The 13683-nt window shown below is 38.9% G+C and overlaps 1 protein-coding gene across 1 annotated transcript in view; it reads left to right on the top strand.

Annotated features, from left to right (window-relative positions):
- Window positions 1-13683, top strand: part of LOC143960193 (uncharacterized) — a 749774-nt gene that overhangs the window by 511022 nt on the left and 225069 nt on the right. Inside the window, exon 3 of the mRNA XM_077468516.1 lies at window positions 2239-2554. The gene's annotated coding sequence lies outside the window, so the exon portion shown is untranslated. The remainder of the gene's footprint in view (window positions 1-2238; window positions 2555-13683) is intronic.

The following is a 13683-nucleotide window of genomic DNA, read 5'->3' as shown; positions in this document are numbered from 1 at the left end:
CAGCTTCCATATTAATGTCACAAGTGCAAGGAAAGTGAACCTGGACTACAAGAAATACCGCCATCTGCTGGTTGGAGCTATTACAAGATAATTTTCACCATACTGGGTGACCCCGACCAAACCCACTACAGAAAAGCTGAGTCAATATCATTTAACTCATTGCCAAAATATAACACAATAGGTGCAAATTCTCAAACCTGGAATGCCTGGAGAAAGATCCCTATTTCCAAAAAGTAACAGTTGGGACTTGAGAATTACAGACTGAAAATAAAGATCCTTGTGTTATATCTTTGCAAAATAAAGTGTATCTAAACCCCAAAATACACACACACACACACACACACAGATTCTATCTATCTATCTATCTATCTATATATATATATATATATATATATATATATATATATATATATTGTAGCTTAGCAGTCCTTAGATGTGGTTATGGTATGGGTTTTCTTTTTTCTGGCTTATTTACTTTCACTTCACTTTGTATTGCTATGAATAAGACACTTCTAGCCCCTGGGTGACTACACTCATTCCTCCAACGTGTCTATAGCAGAAGAAATGGCTGCCACTCAGGCTGGTCTAGATCTGCCTTTGTTTATCTCCAATAGCAAGAGTTTACTCCATTGCCTGAACCTAGGCTTATATGGGTGAGATTAGTCGTTTTTTTTAAATTTCAGTGTTACTGTCAGGATCAGCACATGAAATTGTGGAAAATAACCTGAAAAAAGAAAACGAATGCAGCTACCAAATCAAAGGACTAGTAAGCTGCAGTATATTACATTTTTGTTCTTCCGTTTAGCTTTCCTTTAAGTGTTTGTCACCCCAATACTTCATATTCCTGATATGTGTCTACTGTACCATGTACTCGTATGAGAAATTAAAAAGGGGGGGATAACACTGCGCTAAACCTGAAAGTAGGGGATGATAAAAGAAAATAACTTTCTGTAGCAGCACTCACTCAACAGCAGCAACACTCAAACAAACAAAGTCATACAGATATAAACAAAAAATGTGTAGCGCTAAGGCATATAATAACCATGTGCAATAATGAGTAAAAATCCCTAAATAAACAATAGTGTACAGTGTACAAATTAGAGTCCAGTGGCCAGTGTAAAACTGGTAGGTGAAAGTCTGCCTGGAACATTTAAATCCAGATGGAAATCAGCAATAATGTCTCAGAAGAGGTGATTGCACAAGAATGTAATGCTTGTGACACGGAGAACATTGATACTTGAAACACTCAATGAGGTACTCTTACCAGCAATGGTGAACACACATACCATATGGCAGTGGGTCAGATGCGCAGGAGCCTAAAGACCATCTTCGGCCGCGAACCCACAGTCCTAAGGTGTATCCCCATGACCAGGATTCTGTCATCATACTTAAAGAGAGCAATCTATGTGTATCTGACCCACTGCCATATGGTATGTGTGTCCACCATTGCTGGTAAGAGTACTTCATTGAGTGTTTCAAGTATCGATGTTCTCCGTAAGAGAAAGTATCCTGTTCTCTTTGGGGGTTATTTACTAAAGGAAAATCCACTTTAAAAGTGCACTTGGAAGTAAAGTCACTGTAGATCCGAGGGGGACATACAAGGAAACTAAAAAACAGCATTTTAGCTTGCACATGATTGGATGATAAAATCAGCAGAGCTTCCACTCATTTCAGATCTACCCCTTAGATTCAGAGCGACTGCACTTCCAAGTGCACTTGCAGTGCAAAGTGGATTTGCCTTTTCGTAAATAACCCCCTTTGTGTTGCTTCCTTTGTGTGATATCCCTGGTGTTCCTGCCAGTCCCTCTGCTTTCCTATTAAAAACTGACCACACTAACCAGGGGAGCACACCGTGGACATTTCTCTAGCTGTGCTGGGAGCTCAGTGTGCCCCCCCCCTACACCCTACACAGCCTTTTACTGTGCAGATTAGTGTACCGTTGCTTCTCCTCCCCCCAGCTCTTATGCAGTTGAGAACAGAGGGAATGTGATCACTTATAAAAAAAGGGGAAAAAAGTATATATATTTTAAAATATTTATACACAAATGTTTTGCCTTTCATTTCAGTTTCAAACTAAATGGGTTGTTTTACAAGGTGATCGTTTACAATCACTTTAAGCCTAATAAGAACTGTGTATAAAATGCCACCAAGCCTTAGAGGAGTAAAAACAACTACCACTTGTCTTATTCAAACCTTAGAATTTCATATAACATTTGATGTATTTTTTTCTCCCCGCAGAACACAAAACAGCAATTGTTTTTAGCTCCTCCTGGACACCGTAGTGGCTACGACCTGTTCAAGGATGACACCTTCTTTCCTGTATACCGTCAACTACTTGACCAACAACATACAACCTATGCTGCCCTCCCTAAGGAAAAACTGACTTTGGTCATGTGATGAGGCCAGGGATTGTTTCCTATTGGACAGCACTGCAGATGGCACCGCAAAAAAAAAAAAAATTTAAGCTGCAATATGGCCGAACACGGGTCTGGTTTATATAGTAGATGGGCAGAAGAACATTGGACTTTACAGAGAAGTACAACCCTTCAAAATGGTAAGTCCCTTGAAAAAAAAAAAAAAACTATAATGTTTTAATTAATATATAATATATAATAATATTAATATTAATTATTCAATTTAATTTTTTTACTGATTTATAATATTTAGGACTACAACATTAACTTTTTTGTTTAGTCATGTATAATGTACTGCTTGTTAATATTTAATATTCACTATTTCCAGGCAGCGAGTGGTGTTTTTAGTCTACTTTTAACATGTCCAGCAGGCTATAATTTGCTGAAAAAAGTTTTTGGGAATATCGCTACCCAATCCTAATAAGCACAGTTTCATTATTAACCACTCCAGCCCCGGAATGATTTGCTCCCTTAACCTCCCTGGCGGTATGATTATTTCAGATTTTTGATGCTAAAAGCGGTACAATTATTTTGCATGGAAATTTGGCCTGCAATTCTTAGGAATAACTCACTTAAATCTGTCCAAACCAGAGTCTAGTAGACATCCCGGGTATGAAAAAGTTTGAAAAATGAAATGATAAATTATAATATAATAAATAATTATGCCAAATAATAATATAATAATAATAATAAAATGATTCAATAATGTAATCAAATCAAAACCACTGAAATTTGCTCAGTTGCAGAATTGTCACTGTCATTACTTTTCAATATTTGATGACGGATCTCCCCACAAATCACTATCGCTCAATTCTGCGAGTGATTCTAATTTATTATCGCTGTTTTCTAGCTGGTCTAAAACCACTTTTGATGTAAAGGGACAGTTTTGGTTGCTATGGACAATCTCCAGTTTCCAGGCAGAAAGAACAGTTTTTATATTATAAAACTGCATGCAGGACACTGGGCAGACCACTAGGGACAAAGGGGATGTGAAATAATTACATACAGCAATGTAATCTGTAAGATTACATTATACTGTATGTAATGTGTGTGTTTCTCGTTTTGAATTTGGCGCCGTTCTCTGTCCCCGTGCGTTGCAACGCTTGCAGGGAACGGAGCTAGGCTCTGTGATACATCGAGCGGAGGATGAGCCGCTCGTACAACGGGGGGACATCGCTGGATCCAGGGGATAAGGTAAGCACACTCTTCCTGGATCCTGCGATGCAATGCCGAGTCTAGCTCAGGGTTATCACTTTTGGTTCTGAAATTCCACCCCGGGAATACCGCCAGGGGTGTTAATGACCAGGCCATTTTTTGCGATATGGCACTGCATCGTTTTAACTGACAATTGCACGGTCATGCGACGCTGTACCCAAACAAAATTGGCGTCCTTTTTTTTCCACAAATAGTGCTTTCTTTTGGTGGTATTTGATCACCTCTTTGATTTTTATTTTTTGAACTATGAAAAAATAAAGAGCAACAATTTTGAAAGACATTTTAATTTTTGCTATATTTTGCTGACGCTATAACTTTTGCGTAAACCAATCAAAAAAAATACGCTTAGTGCGTTTTGTTTTTTTTACCAAAAATATGTAGAATACATATAGGCCTAAAATGAGGAGAAAACTATTTATTTATTTTTTAAATTTGGGATATTTATTATAGCAAAAAGTAAAAGATATTGTGTTTTTTTCAAGATTGTCGCTGTTCTTTTGTTTATAGCGCAAAAAATTTAAACCGCAGAGGTGATCAGATATCACCAAAATAAAGCTTTATTTATGGAGAAAAAAAAGACGTAAATTTTGTTTGGGTACAGTGTCACATGACCGCGCAATTGTGAGTTAAAGCAATGCAGTGCCATATCGCAGAAAATGGCCTGGTCAGGAAAGGGCCAAATTCTTCCGGGGCTGAAGTGGTTAAAGGACATGAGACTCAAAAACTACACCACAGGTGCATTTTTGGCACTTTTTTACCGCATTCTCCATTGCTTTCAATGGGAAGGCGCAGTTTTGGTGCAGATTTTTTAGCTCACTGCAACAGAAGCGCTCCGCCCCAGTGTGAACACATTAATTTATTTTAAAGGGTAGCATTTTTCTTGAGCTTTTAGCCCTGGTTCACACTGGTACATTTTGACACATTAAATCAGCAGCAATGGCAAAGTCCTAATCGGTGCATCGCTGCATTTGTAGCGCCACACCAATTTAAAAAAGTAGGTTTTATTCTATTTTTTACGATTTCAGTGCAATTTCCATTGACATCTGTTCAGAAACCCACATAGATGTCTGTGAAATCACTGCCGAAATCGGGACTGACATGCGGGAGTGAAATTGCGCGAGTTCAGCTGAACTCAAATGGCTTCATTCCTGTCGCTCAATGTAAACCAGGGCTTAATGCACTTTTTTTTAACGCAAAAGCACTTGAAAAACTCCTCAGTGTGAAAGCAGTTTTATGCCGTGTACAGACGATCAGAATTTCCGACAACAAATGTTCAATGTGGGCTTGTTGTGGGAAATTCCGATTGTGTGTATGCATTTGTTGTTGGAATTTCCGACAACAATTGTTTGAGAGCAGGTTCTCAAATTACAAGACTTGTTGTCGGAAATTACGAGCATGTGTACACAATTCCACCGCACAAAAGTCCACGCATGCTCGGAATCAAGCAGAAGAGCCTCACTGGCTATTGAACTTCATTTTTCTTGGCTCGTCGTACCTGTTGTACGACACTGCGTTCTTGACGTTCAGAATTACCGACAATATTTGTGTGACCGTGTGTATGCAAGACAAGTTTGAGCCAACATCCATTGGAAATAAATCCACGGTTTTGTTGTCGGAATGTCCGATCATCTGTACGTGGCATTACACTTACACATTACTGTATGAACTTGTAAAAATATATCTGATGCGTAGTCCAGTTTGAAGCCACCAACCAGTCTAAACAAACCCAACCTTATATCTGAATTTGGTTGACCGGACCCATGCTTAACCCCCCTGGCGGTATTCCCGAGTCTGGCTCGGGGTGAAAATTCAGAACCAAAAGCGGCAACCCCGAGCCAGACTCGGGATCGCATCACAGGATCCAGGGAGAGGTTACTTACCTTGTCCCCTGGTTCCAGCGATGTCTCCCCGCACTGTGAGCGGCTCGTCCTCCGCTCGATTCATCACATCGTCGGGCTCCGTTCCCTGCGAGCGTTGCGACGCATGGGGACAAAGAACAGTGCCAAATTCAAAAAGTAAAACACACAGTATACATACAGTATAATGTAATCTTACAGATTACATTGCTGTATGTAATTATTTCACATCCCCTTCGTCCCTAGTGGTCTGTCCAGTGTCCTGCATGCAGTTTTATATAATAAAAACTGTTCTTTATGCCTGGAAACTGGAGATTGTCCATAGCAACCAAAACTGTCACTTTACATCAAAAGTGGTTTTAGACCAGCTAGAAAACAGTGATAATAAATTAGAATCACTCGCAAGAATTGAGCGATAGCGATTTGTGGAGAGATCCGTCATCAAATACTGAAAAGTAATGACAGTGACAATTCTGCAACTGAGCAAATTTCAGTGTTTTTGATTTGATTACATTATTGAATCATTTTTATTATTGTTATATTATTATTTGGTACAATTATTTATAGTTATTTATTATATTATAATTTATGATTACATTTTTCAAACTTTATCATACCCGGGATGTCTGCTAGACTCTGGTTTGGACAGATTTAAGTGAGTTATTGCTAAGAATTACAGGACTACAATATAAAACGCCAAATTTCCATGAAAAATAATTGTACCGCTTTCAGCACCTAAAATCTGAAATAATCGTACCGCCAGGGAGGTTAAACATCTGTGGGGTGGATGTAAGTCTGTTCAAACACAGGAACAAGTTGTTTCCCAAAGGTATGGCAATTTAGACTCATGTAGTTTTGGGGGATCTAGATTGACACAATTGTAATTCTTTTCCCCACAATAGTCCCATCGCTGTCTGGGACTGGGAGGAAAGTGTGACCCAGCCTGACCCATATATAATTCAGCTTAATATGAATTTTTAAAAAATGCATGAAAAGGTACAAAAAAAAAAGACTTACTTAAGTCATGATTCATAATATAGAATTACCTTAAGAATTCCTCGTGTAAACACTGTGATCAGTATATTTCTGGTTTAAACATAATGAGAACACTTTTTAAACACTTCTGATTGAGCATTACTTGTCAAGCCTGGCTTAAATAAAGAATGATAGAATCACCTATAGAATTCAGATGCAGTTTCCAGCATGCCTTTGATGGAAAAGTGCAATTTATGGCTGAGATCCCTTTTGCTGAACATGAGTGTGGTCTGTCTGGTACACACAAGGAATTGGCTTGAATTAGCCAGGAATGTAAAGGTTAGAGAGAGGGCACAGTTTGAAGTTTGCAGCACATGAATTGTTGCCTCCGGGAGATCATCTTTAGGAACAAAAGTGATTTTGCAAAATCTTTTTTATATCCTCGAGGAGAGAAGTTTGTCTCTTTCTTGATCATTTAGTCTCACCGACTGATTTGGTTATTTGAGGCCAACACCACCCAAAATAGATATTTTGGCTTTGCATATTTTCTGCAAAGCTAAATCACATGTCTCTCAGGGACTCCAGTGGAGTGATATCCCCAGATAAATATCCAATTCCGCTTATCTTCTGTGTCATGAGCCCTTGATAGATTCTCTAGAACAGGCATAGGCAACCTCGGCACTCCAGCTGTGATGAAACTACAAATCCCATTATGCCTTTGCCTTTAGGAGTCATACCTGTGATTGTCAGGGTCTTGCAATGGCTCATGGGACTTGTAGTTTCACCACAGCTGGAGGGCCGAGGTTGCCTACCCCTGCTCCTGAATTTAGACAACAACACAGTTATGGAATCTAGCTGTAGTTGAGTGACACCTTCATCATGCCCTTGACAGAGGGGACAAAGACAAGCTACTGTGTGAGATTGTTGCCACTGGAGTCTCTGAGAGATGTAAGACGCGATAGGCAGAGGGTGATGATTTAACCCACCCATAGAGTTAAATATTCTCCCTACCCCCTACGTGGTAGTCACCACGCATACGAGGAAAGAGAGGAGGCCTCCAGAAAAAGAAGAAGGGAACAATAGGGGAGGGCATTTATAATTTAAGTAAGGCGGTTTTTACGGAGGAAGAACTCAGGGTGCTGGACATGGGCTTAAAGTTTGCCCCAGATAAGGGACTAGATAAATTTGAAACATATATAGACCTCCAAAGATTTGTGAGAAAACTTAACATCAAAAAATTCTTTGCAACCAAGAATCCACATACGAAGGAAGATACTAACACATTTTACCAGCACTCGCAATTAAGAAACAACTCAACCTTCAATCCCAAAGTCCAGCAGGATGAAAACATTAAGGTCTTCAAAAAGATGGTCGAACATGACCTAAGGAATATAGAGGTGAGAAAAACCAAAGGAAAAGGAATATGGGACACCATTAAATCAATTGAAAAGAGAAAGGGGATTATCATCAGACCCGCAGACAAGGGAGGCGGCCTTGTCATTTTGGATAAACAAGACTATGAGAAAGAAATGGAGAACTTGTTGAATATACCTGACACATACAAGAAACTGAAGAAAAACCCGAAATCAGAATATGAAACTAAACTTAAGAAATATATCAAAAAAGGCAAAGACCAAGGCATTTTGAATAAAAAAGAGGTGAAATACTTATTTCCAAAGGCGGCAAAGACCCCAGTTATTTATTACGTCCCTAAGATCCACAAAAATCAAACTCACCCACCTGGGAGACCCATAATAAGTGGAATCGATTCTTTGTTTTCCAGGTTGGGGGCATATGTGGATGGTTTCCTACAGCCCCTGGTGACAAAAGGAAGGTCATACTTAAGGGATAGTAAGCAATTACTAGAGGACTTGAATGGAATCCCCATTAGTGAAAGTGACATATTGGTGACGATAGACGTGGAATCGCTATATACAAATATAAAACAAGAGGATGGCATCAGCAGTGCCGAGTGGGCATTACAACGACTATCGGATTTAAAACAGGAACAAATAAGATACATCATTGAAGGCCTAAGGATGGCAATGACTTCGAACTATTTCTGGTACAATGGAACTTTCTATACACAGACGAAAGGCGTGGCAATGGGGGCAAAGTACGCTCCAAGTGTGGCGAACTTGTTTTTGAACCGATGGGAGGAAGAACAAATTTATGGAGTGCATAGGCAAAATTTGAAATTTTACCGTCGATATATAGACGATATTGTATTGGTATGGGGAGGCACGGTAGAACAACTGCAAGACTTTTTTGGAGAAATCAATGACAATATATATCACATCAAATTCACAGGAAAGTTTAACACCCAGACTGTAGATTATCTGGACCTCCAAATTTACAAACATGAAGGAAATCTTGGCACCCGCACCTTCTTCAAGACCACGGATCGCAATGGGTACATCCCCACAAATAGCTGCCACCATTCTAGGTGGCTAGGGAACATACCCAAAGGCCAGCTTCTACGGCTATACAGGAACTGTAGCAAAATTGACGACTTTGATAAGCAGGCGGATATAGTCATCGAAAGGTTTAGGAAGAAAGGATATAAAGAAGAAAATCTCCGTAAATTAAAAAATGAAGTAAAACATATGGATAGGAAAAAATTAATTGAAGGCAAGAAAGTAAAACCAAAACAAAACCTCCATGACATCGCGTTCCTTACAGGGTATAACAGACAACATAAAGATGTAGAGCGTATCATCAAAAAACACTGGCCGATTTTACAAGCAGACAGCTCACTCCAGGCCATGTTGCCAAACAAACCACGGTTCATCTACAGGAGGGCTCCAACACTCCGAAACAAACTAGTAAAAAATGTGGTGGACCCACCAAAACAAATAAAAATTTCCGAAACCCTAAAAGGATTCTATAAGTGCGGAAATTGCCTCCCATGCAGAAATAGTAAAAAGACAGAAAAAAAGAAAACTACTTTTAATTCCACCTCTAATGGAAAAGAATATAAAATCAAAGAATTGATTACTTGTAACAGCTCCCACGTCACTTACGTCATTGAATGTCCTTGCCATAAGCAATATGTGGGAAGGACCACCAGGGAGTTAAAAGTCAGGATAAGGGAACATATTGCAAATATCAAAAAAGGCTTCCAGAAACACAGTGTTTCCAAACACTTTAGGGATTTCCACAATCGGGACCCTGGACAAATGATTTTCTACGGAATAGACAAAATAAGAGGCCACTGGAGAGGGGAAGACAAAACGATCAAAATATCCAGGAACGAAACGAAATGGATTTTTAATTTAGATACCCTCCAGCCAAGGGGAATGAACATAGAATTAGACCTCAATTGCTTCTTAACTAACTTTTAATAGTCAATTGCTTCTTAACTAACTTTTAACAGTCAAATGTTTGCCTCAGCATTAGATAATGCTGGACGAACATTCCGTAGTCGAATGTTACCCATACACATACATAACATTACAGGATCCCGATAAGACCTAACCACATATATAAGTAACCTATCTACCCCAACATTAACATCTTATGGCCCACACCTTCGGGTTCAGGTCGAATGTTATTCATTCAAAAATACATTAGATGTGTCGGAATTACAACAAGACTGATCTAAATTATCTAAAAGTTCCCCTGTAGGAATCAAACATACAGTCACAAATATTACAATCACCTATAGGACGATGTTAAACAGACCTTCTTAGCACCTCCATATATATCTATTTCTTAAGAATTTTATTTTATTTAATTCCTTCCCAAAAAAACTTTCCTCTTGGAAAACTTTCCTTTGGAATAATTTCTCCATTTACATTCACATATTAGTATGCATAAAAAACTTTTTTAAACATAAAAAACCCCTTAAATAATTAAATAATATTAAAAAAAACCCTTAAATAATTTTTATAATTTTTATAATCTTTACAAATTTATGCGTTTTTTCAGTATTAATGTATACCCCCCTTTTTTATGCATGAATTTTTATGTAAGAATTTTTATATATGTATGAATTTTATATACGTGAATTTTATGTATGTATTCCTATACATACATTTATTTACTGTATTTTTAGTGTCATTTTTATTTTTATTTTTATTCTCTTAATTATAAACGTCCGGTTAAATGGGAAAAACTAAAGAATGTCATCTAAACTGAGTATGGTTTATGGGTAGGCTGCAGTGCTCCAAGGCTAAGTATATCAGTCTTCCCTAAGGGCACTAGGGGGAGTAATGGCATTCATCCCCAGCAGAGTAAGGGCATCCCACACCCAAAATGGCGCTGTTATTTTAGCGCAGGCGTAGTGGAGCACTGCACCCTATTTAAGCAATAAGGTGCACCAATATGGCCGCTCCAGAGGACGTCGTAGTGACGAAACGCGTAGGGCGTGGCCACGTTGTGTGCACTCGTTTGAGACGAACGGCGGAGTTTTTCCTATATGCACATGCTTTTAATGTAAAATGTGAGTAGATTTTAATATTAATAAACGAACGATTTGGTTAAGAACGTATTACACTATGGATATGTCTTCCCTTATATAATTAACGTTGGATACCATACGGACGGAACAACGAAGCTTCACCCAGTGCACCAGCAGCAGCCAGAGAGCGACACAGTGGCTTACATTGTGAAGGTCCATCCAGCCCCACAGGGGCATTAACTCTGGTGAGAGCATTCACATACTATAGCACAGAGTGGCGCACCGGGGATGAAGTTCTCTAATTGAAAGCCCGCACTATTTGCACGAGTAAATCAAATACCCCCCATTGACTTTTTGTAACAATTACAACAATAGTCTGAAGAGGCAGCACTATCAAGCCAAATATTAATTTTGGACTTATATTGGACACAGATGCGTCTTCATGCGATTATTGGTTGAAAATATTGTCTATTCGCACATTTAGCGACTTCATGCGTTTTTATGGTTAAATTATTTCTGATCCTTGGTTGTTCTGACCTTTAGTTGCTTTTTTGCACATTTTTTTGCACATGTTTGCACAATCTGTTTTACACTAACATATTGTTGAATATTAACATTATTTCCACTAATTTGCACATTTAATGAAGGTTTACATGTTTTTAGTAGGCTGATACGCATATGATAATCTAATACTCATTTTTTGTTTTTATTATAATGGAACATGAATGCTGACTCCACATTAATCACACACAATTTGTTTTGGATAAAATTGCTTTAGGATATTTTTTTTTCACGGTATCACCAACAGCTTTTTTCTTTTTCTTTCTCTTTTTATATAAAAAATTAAACACTAGGATTTGATAAGTTAACTCACCTCATCACTAATAGGGTTTAGCGCCATAACCTTTTTATTTCACATTTTTATTTCCCTCTCCTCCCCAATAAGGAAGTGAGGGCTTCAGGCACAGGCAGCTCTAACCCAGTATATTTCCTTTCCTTTCTCCAATTTTTATTTTCAATTTATTTCACATATTTCTATCACTTAGGAGATTTGATTTTTCCATAGCGCGACTTTATTTATTTATTCACCTACCAAAATATCATCAGCTCTTCTCTTGAGTTCTTTACTACTGAGGGTGCCCCAGCAAGGCACATGGTTTTACAGGGAAAACATCTTACTGTGTCCAGCTACTATTGGACACTAGTGCAGCTTCCCCTATTCATTTCTATGGTCGGGGCTGGACTCATAACAACTCAAGGTCATTCAGAGAAATATGGTGTAGCAGAGGGCATGTGCAATAGGAGTAAACCCACACCCATCAACACTAATTTAACTAATGACTGGTTTATTTGACTTTGTAACTTTAGTGATTTTTTACTCTAACTGGTCCACTACAGTAAGACTATACACAGATGTTAACATAAAGCTACGCTAGTTATGTTCCTGGGGTGGATAAATATTGAGTAACCAAACAAATGAAATGCTTACCTTTGAATGCAGCTTCAGGGTCCCTTCAGTGTTGGACACATGTCTGAGGGCCTGGGCACTTGGGGGTTGGTCTTGCTTAAGCAGACAGTCAACCAACCCAAATTTTGGTCCTTTCCTTCAGCAGAGATCATATGACCAAGTAGCTAGGCTTTCTGTGACCAACACTTAAAGACATTGTTACTTTACCCATTCTAACCATTGAAGGTATTTGTGCAACACCCCCCACTCCCAACCCACTGATACTCACCTCTCCAGTGCCTTCCCAATACTCCTTCCTCTGTCCTTGCTTCCACCAAAATACTCAAAGTTGGCTAGTGTCAGAGTAAGTGAAGACTAGTTGCCTTTAGTAAATCAACCTCTGAGTATTTTGTGTTGGCTGCGATGAAGTAAGAAGGGATACAGGATTTCTGTAGAGGTGAATATGAGTGACTCAGGTGGGCAAAATAACAATGTCACTTTGAAGGAACCTAAAACATCATATGGTACAGGCGATGCCCTAGTTACATACATACGATTTACATACGACTCCTACTTACAAACGGAGGGAGACAAGAGGAAGTGAGAGGAAATCTACCCCTAGGAAGGGAAATTCACTCCTGTAAGTGTTATGCCCTGTACACACGATAGGATTTTGCGACAACAAAATCCGTGGGATTTTTTCCGACGGATGTTGGCTCAAACTTGTCTTGCGTACACACGGTTACACAAAGTTGGTCGGAAATTCCGAACGTCAAGAACGCGGTGACGTACAACACGTATGATGAGCCAAGAAAAATTAAGGTCAATAGCCAGTGCTACTCTTCTGCTTGATTCCAAGCATGCATGGCACTTTGTGCGTCGGAATTGTGTACACACGATTGGAATTTCTGACAACGGATTTTGTGGTCGGAAAATTCGAGAACCAGATCTCAAATTTTGTTTGACAGAAATTTCTACGCAAAATGTGTGATGGAGCCTACACACAGTCGGAATTTCCGACAACAAGGTCCTATCACACATTTTCCATTGGAAAATCCTATCGTGTGTACGGGGCATTAATATGGGAAAAAGGTGTGTCCACCGGAGCTGTGTCATCAATCCTTGTTTCGATAGCAAACCAACATTTTCAAAGTCCAATTGTAACAGGGACAGAAAGTGAGGTGAAATCTTCTGAACAGGGGTAGAGCCAGCAAAACAAACATTACAGGGGTGTTAACCCTTCCCAATGCTAATAATAATTATTATTATTATTATTATTCATAAATGTACCGGTTCCAACTTACATACAAATTCAACCTAAGAGCAAACCTAGAGAACCTATCTTGTTTGTAACCCGGGGGCTGCATCCGGTAC

Source organism: Lithobates pipiens, unplaced genomic scaffold (assembly GCF_037356315.1).
Source record: "Lithobates pipiens isolate NorthernLeopardFrog02 unplaced genomic scaffold, aLitPip1_a1.2 Scaffold_8, whole genome shotgun sequence".
Lineage (NCBI taxonomy): Eukaryota > Metazoa > Chordata > Amphibia > Anura > Ranidae > Lithobates > Lithobates pipiens.
Note: the sequence above shows the minus strand (reverse complement) of the source record. Positions and strands in the feature narration are given on the sequence as shown.